This window comes from Ovis aries, chromosome 15, assembly GCF_016772045.2.
Source record: "Ovis aries strain OAR_USU_Benz2616 breed Rambouillet chromosome 15, ARS-UI_Ramb_v3.0, whole genome shotgun sequence".
Taxonomy (NCBI): Eukaryota; Metazoa; Chordata; class Mammalia; order Artiodactyla; family Bovidae; genus Ovis; species Ovis aries.
In genome coordinates this window covers 4,070,238-4,088,389 of record NC_056068.1, presented here as the reverse complement: position 1 = coordinate 4,088,389, position 18,152 = coordinate 4,070,238, and the positions used below count along the sequence as shown (strand labels likewise).

The 18,152-nt window shown below is 39.2% G+C and overlaps 1 protein-coding gene across 4 annotated transcripts in view; it reads right to left on the bottom strand.

The window, feature by feature from the left end:
- Positions 1–18,152, bottom strand: part of PDGFD (platelet derived growth factor D) — a 285,800-nt gene that overhangs the window by 157,502 nt on the left and 110,146 nt on the right. The gene's annotated exons all lie outside the window — the stretch shown is intronic.

The following is an 18,152-nucleotide window of genomic DNA, read 5'->3' as shown; positions in this document are numbered from 1 at the left end:
TTTTCAAGAGTCTTGCCATTGTCCTCTATCATTCAGAGAGACAAAGGGAATGTAAATTATAGCCTTAGCCTTTAAATTATTGTTAAAGTCCTGTTAGAGGAACTGGAAAAAAAGTACAAAGTAAGTAATGCAGAAATACTTAATTTAGTGCTGCATCATGAGATACAGAGTGTGAGTTCAGGGGAATGGACCGCTTCTCATTTGAGATGCCGACTATAACAGGGCAGGAGCTATTGGACACAGTTTTATTGAGCAGCTACTCTAGGAAAGGCACCATTTTAGAGACTGGATTTTCTCGATGCAGGAAGAGTCTTCTGATGCTCACCTGGTACTCTGAGATGCAGTCAGACATACAGGAAAATCTGTCACCTCCCATCTTTGACCCAAGTAACACAACCAAAGGTAGCCCAGTTCTCAAGCTGAACCTGAAGGTGAGATGTGTGGTCTGTTTCTGCCTTAACTCACGGTGGCACTGAGCCCCCCTTGCTTCCTATTAGGGGCTTAGTCTTGGAACATGGTTTGGCCACTGTAAACAAACACTTCTCTCAAAAAGGTTGAGGGCTTACACAACAGATGAACAACTCGTGACACAGGGAGAAGAAACTAACACCCAGAGATGAGTTAACGTGGTGGAGCATTGTCACATACTTTAACTCCAGGGCATGAAAGAACAGGGGATCTCAAAAACAATGAGATATAAGAAAGCTGTGGTACATATACACAATGGAGTATTACTCAGCCGTTAAAAAGAATTCATTGGAATCAGTTCTGATGAGATGGATGAAACTGGAGCCGATTATACAGAGTGAAGTAAGCCAGAAAGAAAAACACCAATACAGTATACTAACACATATATATGGAATTTAGGAAGATGGCAATGACGACCCTGTATGCAAGACAGGGAAAGAGACACAGATGTGTATAATGGACTTTTGGACTCAGAGGGAGAGGGAGAGGGAGAGGGTGGGATGATTTGGGAGAATGACAGTCTAACATGTATACTATCATGTAAGAATTGAATCGCCAGTCTATGTCTGTTGCAGGATGCAGCATGCTTGGGGCTGGTGCATGGGGATGACCCAGAGAGATGTTATGGGGAGGGAGGTGGGAGGGGGGTTCATGTTTGGGAACGCATGTAAGAATTAAAGATTCTAAAATTTAAAAAATAAAAAACTAAAAAAAATAATAATAAAAAAATAAAAATAAATTAAAAAAAAATTCATGTTTGGGCATTTAAAAAACCTAGAATGGAGCCCCAAATTATTAACAATAATCTACTAAAGTGCTGGGATTCTTTGGAGTGATTATAATCTTGTGCATAATTATATCTTTAGTTTTTAGTATTTTATGTGAGGCAAACAGGATTTGCTTAATAAATTACAGATTATTTGAATGAAAAAAGAGACAAAGTTCCATTGTTATTAATAAGCTGATAAAGAGAAGGTGTGACTTTTTATTTAGCTGAGTTTTTATATTAAAATATGTAAAGTAAAACTAAATCATATCTATATTATCTTTCTATAAATTAGAAAAAATAGGTTTGGGTTAACTGCATAGCTGATATTTTTGTGTATAGATTTAAGTGTAGGTGAATCGAGAAACAAACCCTTAACCGGGTAAGGTGGGCTTTCCAGGTTGGGCAGTGGTAAAAATTCTGCCTGCCAATACCAGAGACACAAGAGACTTGAGTTCAATCCCTGAGTTGGGAAGATCCCCTGGAATAGAAAATGGGAACCCACTCCAATATTCTTGCCTGGAAAATTCCATGGACAGAGGAGCCAGGCAGGCTGCAGTCCATGGAGTTGCAGACTCAGGCCCGACTGAGCACGTGACACACAAGAGTGGTTTGACCAGTTCTTGCAGTAGCGAGATCACCCTGGTTTGTCTGGGACTGCCTTCGTTTTAAAACTAGCTCAGCATGCTGGCAACTCCCTCAATCTCAGGAAAATCAGAAAAGCTGGTTGCCCTATAAATGTTGGAAGTGGATTTTTCATTTCTAGCCCATGAAGTGGCGCAGTTGGCACTGCAAAACAAGCTGTACTTTTAATAGGCCTGAATAATCACTATTCCAGGTTATATGCTCAAATGTTGAAAGTAGAATTTCTTAATCTATTTTGTATAGGAGAAATAACTTTATTTAAACTCATTCATTAAGTATTTCTACACTGGAATGTTAACCACTTAAAAGTATATGAAAATCTTTTTTAAAATAAATATTAAAAGAATTTAATGAGGAAAACCTTATAATTTCTTTCAAGAAAGTGTACAATATAACTGAAGTCCATGAAACTTTTTCAATTTTCAAGATTTCTTGGAAGTGGTATATATTTATGCAACTAAAAAAGTAAAATGAGTGGAGACTGACATTAGAATATGGGGGCATGAGATAAAATATTTAAATTATCTGGGAACTTAGAGTATCCTGAAAAAGCACTGATAAAATAAACTACACCAGTTTTTACACTTAGAGTGAAGATAGAGATAGATTAAATCTAAGTTTCAAAGTAAATCCTAGGTTTTGAATTTTTAAGGGAATATTTGAACAAAGGCACAGAAAAAAAAACTTCAGCAAGATGCTCACATAATGACATCACCTCCATGTGACATCCAGTTTAAAGTTTACTTTAAACTGTCAAAATACAATGAACAGCATGTCAAACAGGTCTGTACGATGGGGAACAGTAAAAGATGAGCAGGTTTTTGATAAAGAGTTGTCCTTATAAACTAGATGAGGCCTAGAAGAAGCAGCTTTGCTGGGTACCTGGTTGAGGCCGAGACGGAGAGCCCAGGATTCTCAGGTAGAAAGCTGTGCAGTGTTGAGGGGCTGGGAAGGAGTGCGAGATGGCCAGATTGTCATGCTGCCGTGGAAGCAGACGTCGGAGGAGTTTCCAAGGAGAAACAAGTTGGCCACTGACAGCAGGTACACCAAATTATTTGAGGAAAAGTAAAATGGTGAAGCGCCACCAGAAAGGACAATACAACCCATGATGAGGGTAGCTTTTGCAGAATCAGAGAAGTTGATGGCATCAATGAACATCAGAAATATAGAGAAGGCAACTTTTGCTATCAGTTGAATCAATTCATTTGTTTAATAATTTTGATGGTTAATAACTTCCCTCTTACCTATATTATCAAGAATTTAGAAATGAACAACAATAAAAAAAAATAACATAAGTACACTGAAACCAGTGTTTTAAGCTTCATTCTGTCAGAAATGATCGCATAAAGTGAAAGCAACAGATGGGCAGTTAGAGTAAGACAGAAACAAAGATATTCTCTGTTCAAAAACTGCCAACTGCCGTCACTTTGTCTCCAGAGCAGTAACTGACACAAAGCAATGTCATTGACATTCCATAAGCGATAGGAGTTTATGTGCCCATATGGCAAGGTTTCTACTGTCAAAGCCTCATTATACAATGACTCTTGAGGATCTGATCTGAAAGTGTCTTCATTAATTCAAGAAACTAAAACAGTGTTTGCTCTTCTCTAAGTGCTCAATCACTAGCAAACCTAAGTTTTATGAAAAGTGCAAAACATTTCACGCTATCTAACTAATGTTATATAAATATTTTGTTATTTAGGTTAATTAATTTTTAAAAAGTGATTTAGAAAAAATGCAAAAGCACCGTGAGTATACACTATTATATGCTTTTTCCTTTTGAAAAGCATTCTAAACATATTTCAGGTTGTAGCTAAGTGCTATAAAGACACATGTGGAAGTCTTAAGATTCCCATATGCACTATAACTTTCCATAGTTTGTGAGATTTAAAAAAAACTTGGCAGTCAACAAAATGAATGGCTTTAAGTCTGGCAGGAAGTTCAGAGAATAGGTTAGTGATCAGTCTCCTTGGATGAGATGCTGTGGGGAACAGCTGAGGCGGTCAGATTGAATACAGTATGCTCACTATGTTCATGGACAGTTGGCCCCAAGTGTTCTACTGCATGGCCAAGGTAAGTTTACCTTAGGTTTGATAGTGCTTCGGAAGCACTGAGTTATTTCAGCCTACCAAGATACAAATGAACAAATTTAGCACTATTTCTGAGAGGACTATAGTGGCTCCTGAACTCCATGTATAATTTCTCATCAGTGAAATTCTGGGAGTATTTCTCTTAAAAGAACACTTTCAGAATTTGATGTAGCTGTATTTTAGTAATCTCACTTGATCTTTTACATAGGCATTCAACAGCTCTGTTTCTAGGAGACTCTGTCTTTATCTTGAGGGTGACTTACTCAGAGGAATCTGTTCAATTAGACCGAAAGAAAAATACAACTCTAAATAGGAAATATCAAGGGACAGATTGTTAAGAGAACATTTAAAATAATATAGCAGCAAAACGGGTAAAGTCAAACGTTGGAACTCTGATTCTTATTCTGTCATGCATTTATTTTTCTGCTCTTCTACCTTAAATAAGCAAAGCTTATGCTTTTAATGTATCACTAGTTGTTCTGTCTCCTACTTCACCTCAAACATTTTCTACCTCCTTGTTCCTCCTATGGTGTCCACGTAAATGGAAACCATACTAAATGGAAGGTCATCAAAACCTTAACTGATAGCTAGGAAGATGTGGGTGTCTTACTTTATGTAAGTATTCTAACTCACTTCTAGCTCCTGAAAGACTATCCTTTGCTACTGATATAGACCGTTCTTAAAGTTACCTCGTTTTCAGACCATATAAAACTCACTTGAGAGGATACTGAGACCCAAATCTAATTAGCTTCAAGTCATTCATTTGTGCATTCAGTAACTAGATATTAAGAGCCATAAATGCACCAGGTATTGTCACTGCTCCAAGAGTTAGGAAAATAGTGGTACACAAGAATTACAAAGTAGCTGTCTTCCTGAAGCTTATTTTCCATTGGAAGTTTCAAACAACAATAAAACATAACAATGTTAGTACCTATAATTTACATAGTACTAGGTGACTGATTTATCCTAAGCATATGGTTTAGCTCATTTTATCTTTAAAACAGTATATAAGTACCAAACAATATCTCCATCTTAAAGGGTAAGACTCAGAGGAAAAGGAAGGTTAAGTTTTCCAAGGTCACAGAGATATAAAGTCCCTGCATCTAGGAATTAGTGATTCATAATCTATATATTTAATCATTCTACCATATTACCTCTCAATGACAGCAAGTAAAATATATATAAAGTGTAGCAAAGATATATTATATGAACATAAGATTAAAGTATCAAAAAGAATAGAAAGCAATGGAAGAGGAGAGGGTTCTACTTTAGATAAAAGTGTCAAGGAAGATCTTTCCAAGGAGATGATGCTAATATTTGAGAGGGAACCTGAGTGATGAGAGAGAGGAACTGTTAAGAAGATCTGGGCAGAGAGCATTCCAAGATGAAACACCCAAAACAAAGGCCCCAACACAGAAGTGAACTAGGAGTGTCAAGGAAGGGCAAGGAGGTCAGTGGCTGGGGGGACAGGGAATAACCTGAAGGGGTTGGTATGCAAGGCCTTGTGGTCTAAATGAAGGGTTTGGAGTTAATTCGAGGATACTTACAGGCTTTTAACCAAGGGAAGACTCTTGGTTTATTTGTTAACTCTTCTTTGGTTGCTCTGTTAAAAATAGAAGAGCTGAGGACTGGGCCCTTGTGGAGGCCAGGAGGCAGAGCTGAGGTTGTGCAGGCGGAGCTGAGGCAGAGCTGAGGTTGTGCAGGCAGAGCTGAGGTTGAGTCAGCAAAGGGGCCAAGGGAAAGAAAGAAAGTGAGAGTGAAGTCACTCAGTCATGTCTGACTCTTTGAGACCCCATGGATGGAGGAGACACCAGGCTCCTCCATCCATGAGATTCTCCAGGCAAGAGTACCACAGTGGGTGGCCATTTCCTTCTCCAGGGGATCTTCCCGACCTGGGGATCGAACCCAGGTCTCCTGCATTGCAGGCAGATGCTTTACCCTCTGAGCCACCAGGGAAGCCCCAAAACAGTAAAGGTAGGAGGAAAATACAGAAATCACATCTAAGAAGCCAGATGAAGAAACTGCTTCCTGAAGAGTGGTGTAGTCACTGTGTCCAACACTGCTGGAAGGTTAGGAAGAGGGCTGGGAACTCATGACTGGATCTGGCAAGGGGAGCTTGTAGGTAACCAGAGTGTGTGTGTGGGTGTGGTAGGTAAAGAAAGCCTAGTCTGAGGAGGCTGGCCAGCCCGCCAGACCAGGGGAAGTGGAGAGAGCAAGCGCTGCCAGGTCTCTTAGGAAACAACCCTTTCATGGAAGCAAAGAAACATGCCAGTAGATGAAGGGGCCGCAAGAGCATTCCTTTCCCTGTGAAGGTAACTGCACCTCTGGATATAGTGAGAATGACCAGTGGGCGGGAAACTGAGGAAGCTAGAGAGAACAAGGGTAACACAAGGAGCACAGTCCTCAGGTTCAGGGAGGAAGTGAGCCTTAGAGCAGAGAGTCCACTGTTTGTGACAGGAAGCTGAGCAGAGCACACACGTGCAACATGGGCTGGCAGACTTGAGGGTGTGAAGATGATCTGTTTCTCCTCTATCTTCCAGTTTCACAGTGAATTAAGGGCCTTGGTTAAGGGTGAGATGAAGGTAGGGAGTGTCAAAGGATGAAGTTGGGAGAGGGTATGAAATAGTCATTTTATGGCATGACAGAGTTCCTTAGCAGGCAAACTGGACAAGGAAAGTGGACATTTTGATTCCAACACCACTTTTGCCTCTTATTGGATATGCACTTGTATGCAAAACATCAAATCCCTCTCTGGGTCTCAGTTTGCTCATAAGCGACAAGGTCTAGATGAGCACCACTCGGAGGCACCCACAAACGTGTGGGGTACTTTGGGTTGTCCTGGTGACTACTGCCATTTAGAACTCCATGTCCAGAATGCTCCAAGTTCCTTGGTGCATGGAACAATCCTGTAAGAAAAATGACTCTCCCTCCCAAATCTCCAGCGATGCCCGCCCCTGGTGAGAAACATGGGGGGCCAAGGATCACACCAGGTGTTGTGCCAGGTCTAAGACACTGACTGTAACTTTAGGTGTTGATGTCAGAGAGAGCCAGCTCACAGGGATGGAGGACACCACGTGTGTGCTCAGTCGTGGCTGTCTCTGCAGTAGACTGTGGTCCGCTGAGCTCCTCTGTCCGTGGAATTCTCCAGGCCAAAATAATGGGGTGGGTTGTCATTTCCTACTTCAGGGGATCTTCCCAACCCAAGGATCAAACCTGTTTCTCCTGTGTTTCCTGAATTGGCAGGTGGATTTTTTACCACTGAGCCACACATATATCCAGTTAATTTACCACCAACAATCATCGCTCTTACCCTTGAGGTGTTTCTAGACTGAAAACAGGCTGCTAGCCAGACAAAATGAAAACATGTTGAATTTACCCTTGTTACTTAGGCCTTTTTAAGGTACTAATGAGCACTGACAGAATCTACAGATTACAGCCAGAGAAAGCAAGAGCCAGTACAGGGTGATCCAGAAATGAAAATCAGCGCTCTGTAATTACAGAAAGCAGTGTCATTAGCTGTCACAATAATTAAAAGTTCTGCCAGTGACAGTGTCCAATAGTAGCAAAGAAAGCTTGATACCCACATCATGCCAGTTTGGCAGTAGCATCTCACTACCATTAAATGAGAAAAAGTGATTTTGTTTGTATTGACCATTAAGGCCCCAACATGAACTGAGAATTAGTTGACAAGGACAAGGCAGTATTACTAAAGGTAATATATCAAATTCTACTCAGATGATCAATGGGGTGCTGCAGACATGGCTGCTAGTGACCTTCCTGGTTGACACCTTCGTTACTGATTTGTAAGAGGAAAACCAGCATGTAGATGGATTTGCAAACTGATTCTACCTCGGGAGTCTTTCCAAGTGCAAGCCTCCAGCATCACAGTAATAACTTAAGTAGAAAAGAATAGAGTGTCCTCAGTAGGATTCAAAATTCAAGGCAGGCAATTATGCAGTCAGATAACAGATAGATAGGGAACATTCTAGGTGAAAACCTTAAGTAGTGTGATGGCGATTCCTTGGGGGGAAAAAATCAGTGATTACACAGTTTCTCAAATAGTTTTATCACTGACATTTGTCATAAGAATGCCTGCCAGATATTATAACTACTGCTTCATCTATAGAATGTAATCAATATAGTAAAAGAATACAAATAGCCAATGTGCTTTGTTTGATCTTTCAAAAATGTAAAAAAAAAACTTTTAGTGCAACTCATATAAAATTCATATAGCATAAATTAACCATTTTAGTAGAATTATTCAGTAGCAGTTAATACAGCCACAATGTGGTGCAACCACCAGCTTTACCCAGCTCCAGCTCCAAAAAGAAAGCCTAATATATATGAAAGAAAGCCTGTCCCCCCTTTCCTAGCCTCTGGTAACCACCAATCCATGTTTTGTCTCTATGGACTACTCCATTCTGAATATTTCAGTTAAATAGAATCATACAATATGCAACCTTTCCTGTCTGGCTTCATTCACTTAGCATAATGTTCCCAAGGCTCATCCACCTTGAAGCATATATCAGTACTTCATTTCTTTTTATGGCAGAAGTCTATGCTTATAATTACAATGTTAATTCAAAACATGGCATGGAGCTACCTCTCAGTTCTGAGTGCCAACAATAAGCAGAACCCAGCAGAAATCCAGCAAAACCTACCTTATCTTAATTACTGTAAGTCTTAAGGATAGAAGAGAAAGGAAAAAGAGCTTATTTGATTAATTTTACTATTAGGAATTCATGAAACAGAAGATGGTACTGTTAGAAAGTCTTTTCTTAAGTGACACTTAGATCTTTACTAATAAGACATAGTGCTGCTAAGTTGCTTCAGTCGTGTCCGACTCTGTGTGACCCCATGGATGGCAGCGCACCAGACTCCCCCGTCCCTGAGATTCTCCAGGGAAGAACACGGGAGTGGGTTGTCCGTTCCTTCTCCAATGCATGAAAGTGAAAAGTGAAAGTGAAGTTGAAAGGTGGTTGTTGAATCACGCAAAGATGCCAGGATTCTTGGCCCTGAAGGAGAAGAATTTAATCCGGGCCCAGAGACGAGGCTTGATCACTCAGAGCTTTCGTGTAATAAAGTTTTATTAAAGTATAAAGGAGATAGAGAAAGCTTCTGACATAGGCATCAGAAGGGGACAGAAGGAGTGCCCCCCTGCTAGGCTTCAGCTGGATGTTATATAGTCACTAGCAGTGTGTTAATGAAAGGAATGTCTTAAAACTCAGAATGGCACCAGGCCCTCACCCATAAGATGCATTTTGGGATAATCTTGGCACCAAATGATTCATCCTGGGCCATAAAATGATTAACTTGAATCTTGAAGAAGGGCAGATCACCATACAAATAGTTTCATTTACATAGATTAGAGGAACAATATCTGAGTATAGCATGCTGGCTTGTCAAGTAGGTTCTGAGCCAAGAGGTGGAACCAATTTGAAGACAGAATTTGGGGTAAATGCGTGGTACATTAGCATAGCTTAAGATAAGCATTTTCATGAGAAAAAGGCATTGGTTATCTCTAGGTTTGAGAATAGTTAACTTCAGGTGAAACCAGGTGTCATTATGGCAACACAGAATTTTAAGAGAAACCGCTTTTTAAATTTGTATAGAGAAGGAAAAAATATCCCTAGTTTGTTTCCTCTTGCCACTTAAGAGAGATAAAAATGTCTGACACTTGCAGGCTATTTCCTCCGTTTGGAGACCCCTGGCCTTCCTGCCTGTTACCCTCTCAAAGTCGCTCAGTCATGTCCAACTGTTCGCGACCCCATGGACTTCAGCCTACCAGGCTCCTCCATCCATGGGATTTTCCAGGCAAGAGTACTGGAGTGGGTCGCCATTGCCTTCTCCAAATAAGACATAGTAAACATGCATTAATTATTGATGAGCTGAAAGCTTTGGAATTCCCTAGCTAGGATGCAGAAGATGCTCAGTAAATGGTTGTTGAGTAAATTGCAATAAGAATCAAAGAGAGTTTGTGGGTCTTTTGGTATTTTTTTATTTGTTCTTTTCTATCCAACTAGGGCTAATGCAAGGTGGCTGACATGAGCAAGCATGTCTTTCTGGCGTTGATCAGATTGATTCTCAAAGTTGATCAGATTGATTCTTAAAGATGACCCTGTTTCTAAACTGGTAGCCTGATCCACACAGGGACTGATGGAACAAGTTGCTTTTGTATGAAATGTCCTGAGTATGCTATAGAAAAAGTCAGAAAGGATTTTTCTTCTTCTTTTAAAAAATCTCCATCCATATCCTGTGGGATCTCCATTCAACCCATATCTAGCACAGAATTTCTATATTTTTTTATTCACTGTCAGCCACAGTGAGGTAATTTATGAGATAGAATATTGTTCTTAACTGTGATTTTCCACACTATTATTTTAAATCAAACATTTCCGATTATTTGGTTTATATGCTTTTGATTTAGTTGAATGAATACTTAACTATGAAGTGTGGAATGGTGACCTGCTCTTAAGAAGCTCAGGTAAGATAGTAATCTAACTTTAGTTCTTAATGATAAGTTTGAGGGATAAAAAGAGCCCCTTTTGTATTGCAAGGGTTTCAGAAAGAATACTAAGAAGTTGAGAGTCCATTTACAATGTATAAATTTTCCTCCAAGGAGACATTATTTTGTTCTCTCTTGTATTTCAGTTAGGGAAAAACACTATGCAAAATAACTGAAATTTAACTCTTTGTGTCTGCCTTTCAAATATCTGTTAGGTAGGTAGCATAGGGAAAAGGGGTCCAAAATGGCAGTGGCTAAAAAACAAGGAAGGGAAAAGCCCGCGAAAATAGAACCAAAGAAGGTCCAAGGACCCGAGTGAGGACCTCCAGTAAAACAAGCAACACTCCTGGCTGGCCCAGTTTACACAGGACAGGCCCAGGGAGAGAGAAACATATAAATAGAGGAGCCAAAGCTAGCTCTCTCTCTCTCTCTCTCCCAGGCACTGGGGCGCTCTTCTCCTCATGTCTGATCGACGTGCCCTCACGCCTTGAAGAAGGATTTTCCTGCTATCTTCTAAATAAAATAGAGCTGTAACACTGATTTGTCTAAGAGCCATAACATGGTCCATTCGAGACCTGAGAGCTATAACATGGTCTATCCAAGACCTGAGAGCTGTGACCCGCCGAGGGGGCTTTAATGCCCGTCACTCCAAATCTTTGTTGTGATGAGACAAAGAACTGAGGAACATACACTCGCGTGACATACCTGTTTTTAAAACTGTGACCACTTTACTCACTTTACTCACTTAAGCGAGATGGTAATTTCCTGCAGAAATTAATAGGTACTTGAAAATCTTGTAAGAATATAATTAACTTACTACAAAAATGGTCCAGGTTTGGTATACTGTTCCTATGGAAATATGTTAAATAGCTGTAATAGGTACAAGCTGAAGATAAATTATTTGCATCTTTTAATGTAATTGCAGTCATCTGTAAAACCAATTTCAGCCACAAAAAATGAACTTTTGAACCACATCAGTTATTTGGAATATAGTTCGTAATGGACAATACAGAACAAGAAGCACGTATATTCAATCTATCAGGATTCTATAAACACTTGCATGATCCAGAGAAATCAAACCAGATATGATTCTGAGATACAAAACAACACAGGTCAGTGTAAAATTTGATGAATCTATAAAATTGTTTGGAACAATGCCAAACTCTTTGGAAGTTTCTAAATTGCAGGGCAGTCTTGGTTGTGATAGTACTTTGCCCCGTAACAGAAGTAAAAGACATCTACAATATAGCACGAGTCAGAGCATGTAATGTCTCTACATTTATCAAGGTAAATGATACACAAATTATGAAAGGAGCAAAAGAGGCCAGCAAAAGAGGAGTCATGGTGCTTTTCATGAGATCAACTTGCTGGAAACCCACACGTTCACCACTCCAACACAACACAGCGAGGCAAACAGGTAGTCTCCAGGGAGCACTATATCAAATACTGCAGCGGCAAACACTGCCATACATGGGTTACATGTTTATTTCACGAATGGACTCTGACTAATGGGAAATGGTTACCGAGAAGGAGGAAGAAAGCTTTATGTTGCTGGGAAATAAAGCTGTTTATTTGCATAATATCCTTCATAGTCTTTTTTTTTTTTTAGTTTTTTATTTTTTAAATTTTAAAATCTTTAATTCTTACATGCATTCCCAAACATGAACCCCCCTCCCACCTCCCTCCCCATAACATCTTTCTGGGTCATCCCCATGCACCAGCCCCAAGCATGCTGCATCCTGCACTGATTAAAGGTCAACAGTATATATATGGTTAAGAACATTGGACAAGTCTTTTTGTCCAATGTTCTTAACCATATATATACTGTTGACCTTTAATCAGTGATGTTGTTTCAGCTTCTTAATTCTACCTGATGTTGGTCAAAAGTGATTAAATGATCTATTTTCCCCTATTAAATATGTGGTAATTTAAAAGCAATAGGGCAATCGTAAGAAAATAAGCATATGCTTTGAGCAGACAATTCAAACACATATGTGAGAAATGGATAAAAAACATATTCAATCATGTTAGGAATAATTTAGACATATGAGCAATGAGGTATCAGTTGCAACATTAGGCTGGCAAAGTCTTATGGAGAAATAAGATTAAGATGGTGAAGACTAAAGAGGCAATGAGAAAGCAATGGCAGCAAATGTAGAGAATGTTTTCAGGTTGTTCAGATTCAAAGGAAGAGTAGCTCCTGGAGAGGAACAGATGGGCAGAGGAAGAGTATTTATCTGCTTTCAGATGGGAGACACCAGAATAAGTTAAAATGCAGACGGAAGCGACCAGTAACTTTGAGAGACAAAGGATTCTGATGTGGTGAGCATCTCGGCGGAGATGACAAAGAAGGCCTTAGGCAGCCAGGCCTCAGGAAGAGCAAGTACCTTAACATTCCAAAGCCCAATTTCTTACCTTTAAATTAAGAACAACAATATCTGTAATTTAGAAAAAATATACAAAGAGCATCTGACATATAAAAGTTCATTTCAATTAAAAAATCTAACACAGCTGTGAAGCCATCTGGACCTGGGCTTTTGTTTGCTGGAAGATTTCTGATTACAGTATCAATTTCCGTGCTTGTGATGGGTCTGTTAAGATTTTCGATTTCTTCCTGGTTCAGTTTTGGAAAATTGTACTTTTCTAAGAATTTGTCCATTTCTTCCACATTGTCCATTTTATTGGCATACAACTGCTGATAGTAGTCTCTTATGATCCTTTGTATTTCTGTGTTGTCTGTTGTGATCTCTCCATTTTCATTTCTAATTTTATTGATTTGATTTTTCTCTCTTTGCTTCTTGATGAGTCTGGCTAATGGTTTGTCAATTTTATTTATCCTTTCAAAGAACCAGCTTTTGGCTTTGTTGATTTTTGCTATGGAAACAAAAGCCCAGGTCCAGATGGCTTCACAGCTGAATTCTACCAAAAATTTCGAGAAGAGCTAACACCTATCCTACTCAAACTCTTCCAGAAATTGCAGAGGAAGGTAAACTTCCAAACTCATTCTATGAGGCCACCATCACCCTAATACCAAAACCTGACAAAGATGTCACAAAAAAAGAAAACTACAGGCCAATATCTCTGATGAACATAGATGCAAAAATCCTCAACAAAATTCTAGCAATCAGAATCCAACAACACATTAAAAAGATCATACACCATGACCAAGTGGGCTTTATCCCAGGGATGCAAGGATTCTTCAATATCCGCAAATCAATCAATGTAATTCACCACATTAACAAATTGAAAAATAAAAACCATATGATTATCTCAATAGATGCAGAGAAGGCCTTTGACAAAATTCAACATCCATTTATGATAAAAACTCTCCAGAAAGCAGGAATAGAAGGAACATATCTCAACATAATAAAAGCTATCTATGACAAACCCACAGCAAACATTATCCTCAATGGTGAAAAATTGAAAGCATTTCCCCTAAAGTCAGGAACAAGACAAGGGTGCCCACTTTCACCGCTACTATTCAACATAGTTCTGGAAGTTTTGGCCACAGCAATCAGAGCAGAAAAAGAAATAAAAGGAATCCAAATTGGAAAAGAAGAAGTAAAACTCTCACTGTTTGCAGATGACATGATCCTCTACATGGAAAACCCTAAAGACTCCACCAGAAAATTACTAGAGCTCATCAATGAATATAGTAAAGTTGCAGGATATAAAATCAACACACAGAAATCCCTTGCATTCCTATACACGAATAATGAGAAAGTAGAAAAGAAATTAAGGAAACAATTCCATTCACCATTGCAACGAAAAGAATAAAATACTTAGGAATATATCTACCTAAAGAAACTAAAGACCTATATATAGAAAACTATAAAACACTGATGAAAGAAATCAAAGAGGACACTAATAGATGGAGAAATATACCATGTTCATGGATTGGAAGAATCAATATAGTGAAAATGAGTATACTACCCAAAGCAATTTACAAATTCAATGCAATCCCTATCAAGCTACCAGCCACATTTTTCACAGAACTAGAACAAATAATTTCAAGATTTGTATGGAAATACAAAAACCTCGAATAGCCAAAGCAATCTTGAGAAAGAAGAATGGAACTGGAGGAATCAACTTGCCTGACTTCAGGCTCTACTACAAAGCCACAGTCATCAAGACAGTATGGTACTGGCACAAAGACAGACATATAGATCAATGGAACAAAATAGAAAGCCCAGAGATAAATCCACACACATATGGACACCTTATCTTTGACAAAGGAGGCAAGAATATACAATGGAGTAAAGACAATCTCTTTAACAAGTGGTGCTGGGAAAACTGGTCAACCACTTGTAAAAGAATGAAACTAGATCACTTTCTAACACCGCACACAAAAATAAACTCAAAATGGATTAAAGATCTAAATGTAAGATCAGAAACTATAAAACTCCTAGAGGAGAACATAGGCAAAACACTCTCAGACATAAATCACAGCAGGATCCTCTATGATCCACCTCCCAGAATGCTGGAAATAAAAGCAAAAATAAACAAATGGGATCTAATTAAAATTAAAAGCTTCTGCACAACAAAGGAAAATATAAGCAAGGTGAAAATACAGCCTTCTGAATGGGAGAAAATAATAGCAAATGAAGCAACTGACAAACAACTAATCTCAAAAATATACAAGCAACTTCTGCAGCTCAACTCCAGAAAAATAAACGACCCAATCAAAAAATGGGCCAAAGAACTAAATAGACATTTCTCCAAAGAAGACATACGAATGGCTAACAAACACATGAAAAGATGCTCAACATCACTCATTATTAGAGAAATGCAAATCAAAACCACAATGAGGTACCACTTCACACCAGTCAGAATGGCTGCGATCCAAAAATCTGCAAGCAATAAATGCTGGAGAGGGTGTGGAGAAAAGGGAACCCTCCTACACTGCTGGTGGGAATGCAAACTAGTACAGCCACTATGGAGAACAGTGTGGAGATTCCTTAAAAAATTGCAAATAGAACTACCTTATGACCCAGCAATCCCACTTCTGGGCATACACACCGAGGAAACCAGAATTGAAAGAGACACATGTACCCCAATGTTCATCGCAGCACTGTTTATAATAGCCAGGACATGGAAACAACCTAGATGTCCATCAGCAGATGAATGGATAAGAAAGCTGTGGTACATATACACAATGGAGTATTACTCAGCCGCTAAAAAGAATTCATTTGAATCAGTTCTGATGAGATAGATGAAACTGGAGCCGATTATACCGAGTGAAGTAAGCCAGAAAGAAAAACACCAATACAGTATACTAACACATATATATGGAATTTAGGAAGATGGCAATGACGACCCTGTATGCAAGACAGGGAAAGAGACACAGATGTGTATAACGGACTTTTGGACTCAGAGGGAGAGGGAGAGGGTGGGATGATTTGGGAGAATGACATTCTAACATGTATACTATCATGTGAATTGAATCGCCAATCTATGTCTGATGCAGGATGCAGCATGCTTGGGGCTGGTGCATGGGGATGACCCAGAAAGATGTTATGGGGAGGGAGGTGGGAGGGGGTTCATGTTTGGGAATGCATGTAAGAATTAAGGATTTTAAAATTTAAAAAATAAAAAACTAAAAAAAAAAAAAAAAATCTAACACAAACATAACCTGTTACTACACAGTAGAAATGGTGACCCACACCAGTAGTCTTGCCTGGGAAATTCCATGGAGGAGCCTGGTGGTTTGTAGTCCATGTGGTCACAAAGAGCTGAACACAACTGAATCACACATGCACACACCTGTCACTACCAGAAGCTTTTATACAAATATTATATATATATTCAAAAGCAAATTTTCTGGTAGCAATTCATTTAAAGAATTAATTATAAGGAACTGGATGCTTGGGGATGGTGCACTGGGATGACCCAGAGGGATGGTATGGGGAGGGAGGTAGGAGGGGGGTTCAGGATGGGGAACACGTGTACACCCATGGCGGATTCATGTTGATGTATGGCAAAACCAATACAATATTGTAAAGTAATTAGCCTCCAATTAAAATAAATAAATTTTTATTTAAAAAAAAGATAGCAAGTAGAAAAAAAACTCAATGGACATGAGTTTGAGTAAACTCCGGGAGATGGCAATGGACAGGGAGGCCTGGCGTGTTGCAGTCCATGCCGTCACAAAGAGTCAGACACGACTGAGCTACTGAACTGAACTGAATATATATGCCATGTTATTTAATAGAAGTAACATTTATATTTATATATACATAGCACAAATATATATATATATACACACACACACACACACGCATACACACACATATAAACAGTCTGGAAAGTGGAGCAGACTCAGCAGCAGGTATTTATCAGGAAGAATGTAGATGTTAGAATGTGGGTTTGAATTCTGGCCCTCTCAGTTTCTGCTGCTGCTGCTGCTGCTAGGTCGCTTCAGTTGTGTCCGACTCTGTGCGACCCCATGGACTGCAGCCCACCGGGCTCCTCTGTCTGTGGGATTCTCCAGGCAAGAACACTGGAGTGGGTTGCCATTTTCTTTTCCACTGCATGAAAGTGAAAAGTCAAAGTGAAGTCACTCAGTCGTGTCCTACCCTTCGCGATCCCATGGACTGCAGCCCACCAGGCTCCTCCATCCGTGGGATTTTCCAGGCAAGAGTACTGGAGTGGGGTGCCGGTGCCTTCTCCACTCTCAGTTTCTAGCTCTTCCTTATTCATTCACTGCTCTATGTCTGACATTTAGAATAGTGGCTGGCAATAAATATCGTTGAAGGAATACATGCATAAAGTTTTCTTAACTTTTTATCTGTGCATACTAAATCACTTCAGTCATGTCCAACTCCTTGAGGTCCCATGGACAGTAGCCCATCAGGCTCTTCTGTTTGTGGGATTCTCCAGGCAAGAATGCTGGATCGGGTTGCTGTGCCCTCCTTCAGGGGATCTTCCCAACCCAGAGATCAAACCCACATCTCCTATGTCTCCTTCATTGGCAGGTAGGTTCTTCACCACTAGAGCCACCTACAAAGCCCAATACTACTTCTAAGTCAAGTGTGCTACAAGGAATAGAAATAACATATTAAAGTCGTACTGTGTCTGGGCCATAACTGGAGCTATGAGGCAAATATCAATCTTTAGTAAAAATAAAAAATAATTTGAGGGATTAACAGAAAGGTTTAATGAATCAGAACTTTATTATTAAAATCTAAAGTATACCATTAATGTGATTACTTGAAAATATTTTTTACTTGAAGAAATTTTTCCAATTTTTACTAAAGTGACAATATTGATGTATTATTTCCTCACTTTAAGTCCTTTGAAGGTGCCAACTACAGTGATGCAACGTGCTACAGAAATTCTACCGAAGCACAAGTATAATAGCACCGTTGCCATAGAAATGACATTTCTCTCCTTTGAGTCTGAATGTGCTTCCTTCAACAGAGAAAACACATATTCACTCACACACACATAACACTGAGAGTAATTTCTATTTTTTATTAATTTACTTTTGCCTTTTAAAACAATATGCCTAATAAAAAACAAAAATCAACAAGCAGAGCCAGATTATTCACCACAACCTCCAAGTTAATAGATTATAACATGATATAAAATTGTTAAAAACACACTTATCCAAAAGCTGACTGCGGTTTTTACATATATAAATCTATTAAAAAGTAAAGATTTTTCAAATGTAGATGGA